Source organism: Leiobunum rupestre, chromosome 8 (genome assembly GCF_980474605.1).
Source record: "Leiobunum rupestre chromosome 8, qqLeiRupe1.1.hap1, whole genome shotgun sequence".
In the NCBI taxonomy this organism is placed as follows: domain Eukaryota; kingdom Metazoa; phylum Arthropoda; class Arachnida; order Opiliones; family Sclerosomatidae; genus Leiobunum; species Leiobunum rupestre.
This window is the reverse complement of record NC_143391.1, coordinates 44,284,595-44,293,020: the sequence shown is the minus strand read 5'-3', so window position 1 is coordinate 44,293,020 and position 8,426 is coordinate 44,284,595. Positions and strand designations below refer to the sequence as shown.

General features: G+C 34.3%; 1 long non-coding RNA gene across 4 annotated transcripts; it reads right to left on the bottom strand.

Annotated features, from left to right (window-relative positions):
• Positions 1–5,773: 5,773 nt before the first annotated feature.
• LOC149933439 (uncharacterized) lies at positions 5,774–8,127 on the bottom strand. Of its 4 annotated transcripts, XR_016472848.1 has the most exons (7): positions 7,875–8,125; positions 7,510–7,661; positions 7,230–7,420; positions 6,880–7,171; positions 6,759–6,818; positions 6,172–6,476; positions 5,775–6,084 (listed from the first exon to the last, which is right to left on the bottom strand). It is a non-coding gene; the product is annotated as an uncharacterized LOC149933439 (long non-coding RNA). The 4 variants fall into 4 exon arrangements; XR_016472849.1 differs by having other exon boundaries at positions 5,774–6,476; positions 7,489–7,661; positions 7,875–8,127; XR_016472850.1 differs by having other exon boundaries at positions 5,774–6,476; positions 7,230–7,377; positions 7,875–8,127.
• Positions 8,128–8,426: the final 299 nt, after the last annotated feature.

Genomic DNA, 8,426 nt, shown 5'->3' with positions numbered 1-8,426 from the left:
TTCTAGAAAAGACAAGCCGAACGGAAACCCCGATGATGGTTTACTAAACGTATTCAGACTTTTCAGAAGAGCGAATTTTATTTTCCTGAATTCTGCGAAACTTTGCGTTACCTACAAAAAGAAAAATACGAAAGTGTATATTAAAAAAATGATATTGTTACAGAAATATCGCTTCTTCAAAGAAACAACATGATTTTAAATATAAGAAATCAGAAGTCCAAGATAGGAGTATTCAGCTCCCGATTCGTTGTAAGCGAAACCGAGCAGACGCGCTTACTTCATAGAAAGTGTTGCAATTTCTGTGAAGATAAAATTTAATTATAAATCCACCCTTTTACCAAAGCGCTACCTCGTGCAAAGGCGTGTCTAAATAGGCCGAAGCTATTCCGGCCGAAAATTCCGGCCGCATTAGCTCCCACACTAACTTTCGGCCGGAATAGCTTTCAACTAAAATGTGGCTAAAACGGCCGAAACTTTCGGCCGGAATAGCTGACGAATTGTTGGAGGCTATTCCGGCCGAAATTTTCCAAACCGAAAGTTTCAGCCGGAATAGTCTTCCATCACCAACCAGCTAATTCGGCCGACATTTTCCCGTAGTAAAAGTTTCGGCTGATTTATCCAGCCCAGTGAGGGCCGTCTAATCCGGCCGAAACTTTCCTTATATAAAAAAGTTACTAAACCTTAATTTTAATGGTAAATCGTGTATTATTCAGAATCATTGCTATTGAGAAAAAGAAGCTAACTTATCGAAACATTAATACTAACCATTTAACTGACTTTTTACCAATGAGGTAGAATAAATAGAGATCCAAATCTACCTTCCAGGACCTACCGTTTCGCGGGACAGTGTTTGTTGAGTTGGAGAGTTAGGCCTAATAAATGAAATTAATCAAATCGTGTTGGCGCCATCTATCGTGTTATTGGAAAACTAAAACTTACTATATTTTGTAAAAGTGTCTACGCCAACACGATTCGATAGAGTTGAAACTTAAGCCTAATTCTCCTACTAAAATAAAAAGTGTCCCGCGAATCCCAGATTTGCTTGGATCTCTATTTATTCTACCTCATTGCTTTTTACCGATTATTATTTTTCGTTTTCACCTTGGAGAGTAGAGACACGAAGCGATAAATTCCCAACGAACTTTATCTCGAATAATATTACGGGACAGACGAATAAAAGTTTGCGTTTGGATTACACTACACTCGTTTTGTAATCGTTATGTTTCTAATAATGAGATAAATTCTTACTGAATATGAAATAAATAAATAGTTTTCTAATTGAATAAATATAAATATAGTAAGAGCTAAAAGTCGCTTATGACTTGACCCTCAACCTCAAACTGTTCGCATAAAAAATAAACAAAATGGAACAGAATTGATATTCGCCATCTGGGTTAGATTTTGGAATATGTAATACAGAAGGGTAGTAAATGAGGTAATATTTCATTGCATTCAAAGTGTATAAATGGTTTTCGAAATTAGTCTCTATGATTATTGTCGAAGGTTTTGCTATACTGACTTCTTTATGTATACTCGCTAACGTTTTTTTCGATAATTTATACTTCTCGTAAACTAAATTGGATAAACTAACGAGGAGACTACCCGAAATGATAATCACCGATTTTCTTGAAACTAGGTGGGTACGTAGACCTTATCGTAACAACAAATTTCACCGAGGGAAAAGTTGCAATGGGCATTAGTTTTGCCATGGCAACCGAAAATGTTTTTGACAACACATTATGTATATTTTCCCATTGAAAATGACATGGGAATCTGAGCACTTCTAAAAAATAATAATAATAATTCTAATTAAAATTATTAATTTGGATCAAATTCAAACAACTAAATTATATTTTATTAATTTGGATCAAATTCAAACAACTAAATTATATTTTATTAATTTGGATCAAATTCAAACAACTAAATTATATTTCATTAATTTGGATCAATTTCAAACAACTAAATTATATTTTATTAATTTGGATCAAATTCAAACAACTAAATTATATTTTATTAATTTTGATAAAATTCATTTATTACCGTCGATTTGGCGTTTAGTTGGTAAATACAACTTTTTATATTTCGCTTTTCTCCATTTTTACCGATTCTGATAAAATATTATCAAATTGACCAAAATTCATCAAAATATCATAAAATTAATTTCATTTGTCAATTTTGATCAATTTTTTTGGTTTTGAAAATTTCTCATGTTATTTTCAATAGGAAAATATACGTACTGTGTGGTCAAAAACATTTTCGGTTGCCATGGCGAAACTATTGCCCATTGCATTTTTTCCCGTGGTGAAATATCATGTTACCATAAGGTCTACATACCCACCTAGTTTCAACAAAATCGATGATTATCACTTCGGGTAGTCTCCTCGTAAATTCTGCATTCAAGAAACCTAGAAAATTTAAAATTAGTAGGCTCCCCAAATTCTAATAAGATGCATGAAGAATCAAATAGGGTTTGCTACGGAGGGGAGAGGTGGTTATTTAAAAAAAATACTTTCAGGGGTGGGGGTCGTTTAGGGTGGCTCTTATTTCTGAACTTATGAAATAGGATATTCTTACCCTCTTATTTTGTTTCTATACACGAAATAATACATGTAATACAGGTAAATTTAGAACATAATTGAACAATTTTTAGGGGTAGTTCAGTGATGTCGACCAATATATTTATAACAAATAAAATCGGTATACCATGTCTAATAATAGTGTGATATATGCCTATTTGGTAACAATTTCTTCTTTTTGGAGGACTCGTACCTTTTTATTTTTCTTTTAGATTATGATGATGCTCGCAGATTTATAAGCGCCTAAATCGTTGATCCTCACATTTCACTCTTTTTGGATCGCTTAAATTGGCGCTCCTCTCATTTTTGATTTGTGATATTTTAAATGCTTAAAAACCGCTCAAAATGAAAGGAGCGCCCATAAGATTCTTCAATGTACCTGTTCCATAAAAGCAATACGAATAGTCCGGGCCATGCAGACTTAAAAGGCTGGAAGTAGGGGTGCAAATCAACCACATTTCTATTCCGCTCCAAGGGATCGAAAGGGGGAGGGAATCAACAACATTTCAAATCCGCTTCCAGGGATTGACGGGGGAGGTGGCGGCCAATAGGAAAATCTATAACAATGATTTAGGGTTTCGAGGGAGTCCTGTAATTGAAAAGAACCAGCGACTATTGCTCCAACACTTGCTAAAAATGCTTATCGCCGCCCCTGTTTAAACCAGACAGTCTCGGAAACCATGTTTAAAGCCAGTGAGGTTCTAAACTTAATGCACTAAATATAGACCTCAGTATATTTCCTGATTTTTTTAAGAAATGTAAAACATCTTTCTGTAAGACCGACGATAAATATCCTAACCCTAGCACGAAGTCATTGCATGACGGTGTAGTTTTTCCTACACCCTAATTTCCTAAAAAACACATTGAAGGGTTGAAATGTCAGCATAGGCATACTGTGCATTCTCTAGTACTGGGCCTATATGTGGGTAAATTATGACCACTCGAAAAACCAAAACGCGACCCTAAGTTGTAACTTTTTCCGTGTGGAATTTGTATATTTAATTTCAGTAAGTAAATTATCAAATAAGACTAATAATACCATTCAATTTAATGAAATTCAAATTATATAAAACATTATACATTGTTATAATACATTCTAAATAAATTAGATCAAACAATCAAACCTTTCCGTTAATATTCAACATCTTCTGTCGCGTACCCTACTTCGTCGTAAAATGTATTTTTTCCACCCTACAGAATGTTTACAGATTGAAACTATAGATATAAGAAACGAATATAACCCTTATATACGTTTCTATATCTATGCTTGAAACTGTTAAACCTAGGCTTAGTACTACTACAAAGTAGTCTAAAAAGGTATCTATACAGAGCCGCAAGCGGGAAATGTTGCTCCTGGGGCCGAAACAACTAAATTACTTCAAATGAGTTAAAATTAATTTGAATATCCAAAAATTGTGCCTTTGACGGAATCTATTCACTAATCACTAGGTATTTTCGAAAATCTATGCAAAGTGTGATTTTAGATTTCTTAGAATTGACGACGGGTAGAATTTAGTTATATGCAGAAAACAAAATATAATTTTTATCAAGAATCAACAATCAAGCAATATATTTATAATAATACAAATATTGAAATAGCAATTAAAAACCTTAATTTTTTATTTTATTGTCACTCAATATATACACGACGACGAAGTATTAAATATGTACTGAAATCTTAATGGCTTTTTTTCCAATGATATACATGGTGTCACGTCACGCTTGTAAATTAATGTCCAAGGGGTAATTCTATGGAAAGTAGTTATGTAAAATGTTCTATGATAGAGGTGAAACTTTTTAACTCCAAACACTATAGCCAGACATTAGCTCTCCGTGGGGCTTAAGTTTTGCTTTGTCAAGGGGTTACAGACCCCACTAGAAAACAATAAATTTATTTCATATTCAGTAATAATTTATCTCATTATTAGAAACATAACGATTACCAAACGAGTGTAGTGTAATCCAAACGCAAACTTTTATTCGTCTGTCCCGTATTACCGGAAGAGTAATATTATTCGAGATAAAGTTCGTTGGGAATTTATCGCTTCGTGTCTCTACTCTCCAAGTCTCCAAGTAGTCCAGTAACTTTAGGATTTCACTTCGGAAAAAATGCCCCCAGGCTGAATTTTTGCATACACCTTTATTTAGTGTCTATAAACGTTGTGCCAATGTTTTTAGTACGGCTTCTATGGTTTTTTTTGTGGAAAAAAATACGCCATACCGAAAAATTTCACAATCGAAAGAGGTTATGGTCTTATAGAACCTCCGCAAAGTCTTAAAGTCTGCAGTGCCAACTTTCACCGCCATCTTGGAAAATGGCCGCCATTTTATATTCGCTTATAATTCAAAAATTATTTACCCAAACTCAACATATGATGTGTCATTCTTCTTCAAATTGTCTTATCCTTCTTTATAAGTTCTTAAAAGGTCGATTTTATCAAAAGGTCAAAGGTCACGAGCTTAAAAAGTTAAAATATCTTTAAATTATAACGAAAAACGGTATATTTCTTACATAATCAGCCGTATTCTGCGTGACCCCCTAGGCAAGAAGGGAACCGCCCTCTTGCTTAAGAAGCTCCGGTTGGCTGAAATACACAGGAAACAGTTATCCCTCCCCCCATTCAAGCCTTCTTGCTTTGGCCCTTCTATTGGCTTATCACACGTCATTACTATGACGCAAAGATGATATAGATAGTTCAGTTCAGCTTTAAGCAGTTCACTCATAGACTATTTAATATGGCCTGGACTAAGCAATACTTAATAGTCTGTTTATTTTCAGTTCCCAGCTTAGTGGCCTGCCATCTATTTGTGACCCTCACGAATTATCTACATTCAGTTCGCCATCTATTTGTAACCCTTAAAATAAATATAATTTTATTCGCCATCTATTTGTGACCCTCACAAATTATCTACATTCAGTTCGCCATCTATTTGTAACCCTTAAAAATAAATATAATTGTATTCGCCATCTATTTGTTATTGTTAAAAATAATTAAAAAGTTAAATAATTATTTTTTGTTAGAATTATTTATAACATAAATTAAACATTCAAGTCTTTTTTATTACCTACAAATTATTTAAACAAATTTTGTTCATAAAACATAACCTCTTGACGTTTAAGTATTACCTAACCTCTTTTAATAATATAGAATTAACATGCAATAATGGTGCTGTTATTTTCAATTTGCATTTATTCAATCCAATTTAATCGTTGTAATACAATAATAAACAAACAAAAATAAAAACCATCACAAAATCAATCTGTAGTATGTTGTAACAATTAATGGTATAATTTTGTTTATATGTTAAAATAAAAATATCCTCTTTTGTTGGTTTTGATTATTTGTATAACAAGCTAAAAAAATTTGGATCTTGAGAACATTTACCCTTGGTAATGGCACCAGGTTAAAGGCAGAGCCTTTTCTTATAAAGAAACCAATATCCTCCTATCAAAGATGGATTAACGAAACTTTTCAGAACTTCGACAACATAAAGGTGTATTACATATCTTAATTAAGAAAGCTCTGGTTAATAAAAGCATGATGGGAGAAATTTAGAAATTTCTCGCGTTAGCTCTATAAAAATTATTTTATACATTTTATAAAGGTGCTCTGAATACCCAGCAGCAAAAATACTGGATCGAAATAACCGACGCAGTCAACAGCCTTGGCTCTCAATATCGAAATCCCTCTGACAACCGCAAGAAGTGGAATACTTTAAAATCTAGTCTCCGGGCTAAAGCCGCATCAATCAATGCGAAAATCAAACAAACTGTCGGAGGATCGGCATTTGATTTGCCAGAACTTACTCCGTTGGAAGAGAGGGTAAAAGCTTTATTTTCAGAGGTGTCATATGCCGGCACACCAGGTGGTATCGACACTGCATATGATGCAGCAGCTTCTGGAAGTACAGAGTAAACATTCATATTTCTAACATACTTTCTCAAAAATAACACCGCGTATTACATTCCAAATATTAAAGCCACTATAGTTAAATTTAAATACAATGGTAAAAGCTTAATAAAATGGTTAACTGAATAATTGAAAATAAGGAAAAGATTAAAAACCATAGCACAACATACAAATTAAATACAGCCCAAACATTAACATGCAAAAATAAGCAAAGCCAAAATATTTACATACAGGCACAACATGCGAATATGTGTAAAGTAATAATAATTACAAGTTTAATGGTTTTTTAAGGAATGCTACAGAGACCTTCCAGTTTGTGGATGAAATAGCCCTGTAATTGATAAATAATTACCAATAAATTGGATTATTCGTATTAACCTTAGCTATTATACATTTCTAGAGATGGCCAATCAACTAAAGAAAATGGCGACGATAGCAATCCTTTTCAAAGGATATTTAATGCTGTGGCACGACATCACAAGTGGAATTTCCAATTCCAGTAAGATTGCTATCAATTTTTACTTGTTGTTCATAGTAATTCAAATGTTGTTATAGGTTTCGATGATGGTCAATAGGGTTAAAGTGTTCAAAGCTCTACACATAGCTTCCAAGAGCACAACGAAGCCAGTACCACCCCAATTGTAGCTGTTCCGAGTGCTTCGCCAGAAGTGGTATCAAAAACATCTGCAGATAAAATTTATAACATTAGTATGAATAATATTTGCAAAAAAAAGGGCAATACCTGGCGGGGAGATGGTTTTATAATATCCACTACGAGACTGATTTGAGAACGCTTTCCTCAAATCAGTTTCTGACTGCTTGGCCATCATCAGTTGTAGGCAGGGAAACTTCCACTTGAAGCTCAACCCTATTCTTCTTATAGTTCTCTCCTGTTCAAGGAGAGAATTGGTGATGCTCTGGACGGTTTTGCATCTGAGGAAAAAAAAGCTCGCAGTTGAAATTGTCGAGTTAAAGGAAACTCAGCAAGAAATAAGGGTCACTTTGATCCGAGTAGCTGATACCTCAGTGAGGAATACTTCAGCTCTTGAAGTAGTGGCCGACAGTTGTAGAAGGTTCGCTGATGCGCTTGAAAGACTGGTGGCTTGTGAAGAGCGAAAGACGGAAGCAATAAGCCAGCTATTGCTAGCAGTCACTTTTGGTCAATTGCAGCCACCTGTTATGGTAGATTAGGCGTTAAATTATTTTTTCTGGTTATATGATGCAAGAGGATTTAGACCTGAACCCAATTTCAGTTCTTTTAAACGAATGTGGGGATGGAATACCTCGTAAAAAACACACCATTATTTCTACCTTCAGGGTGGTGTGGAAATGAAATAACTCACATGATTTTTTATCCATAAAAATGTTAAATAAAATTTGACGATACCTTTACAAGCTGTTGTCTCTTCTATAAATTGCATTTTCTTCTAAGCCTAACGCAGCTATTGCGGCGACAGCAGCAACAGGTCCGGGAAGCGCCATAGTGAAAAATGATACCAAAATGGCGGAACAAGCGCCGGAAGTCAAAATGTTACGTAACACTCATGACGTAACCACAGCCAATAGAAAAGCAAAGGCAAGAGAATTCCCGCCAAACATTTCAGCCAACCGGAGGTTCTTAAGCAAGAGGGCGGTTCCCTTCTTGCCTAGGGGGTCACGCAGAATACGGCTGAATGCTTATTAATTAAAACTTGTAATAATATTTCAAAGTTGACTTGTTTCGCTGCCGTTCGGTAGCATCATCAGATGCACATCGCACCTAATGATGTGACCGAACGGCAGTGAAACTAGTCGTGTCTTTTAATAAAACATTTTTAAATTTTACTATGCAAGAGTGGTCGTTTTTTTAATCCTTCTACATGTATTTATTAATGTTTTTATTAATTAATATTTGATATTTACTTTATTTTTATAAAATTGTTTTTCAAAAATATCTTTC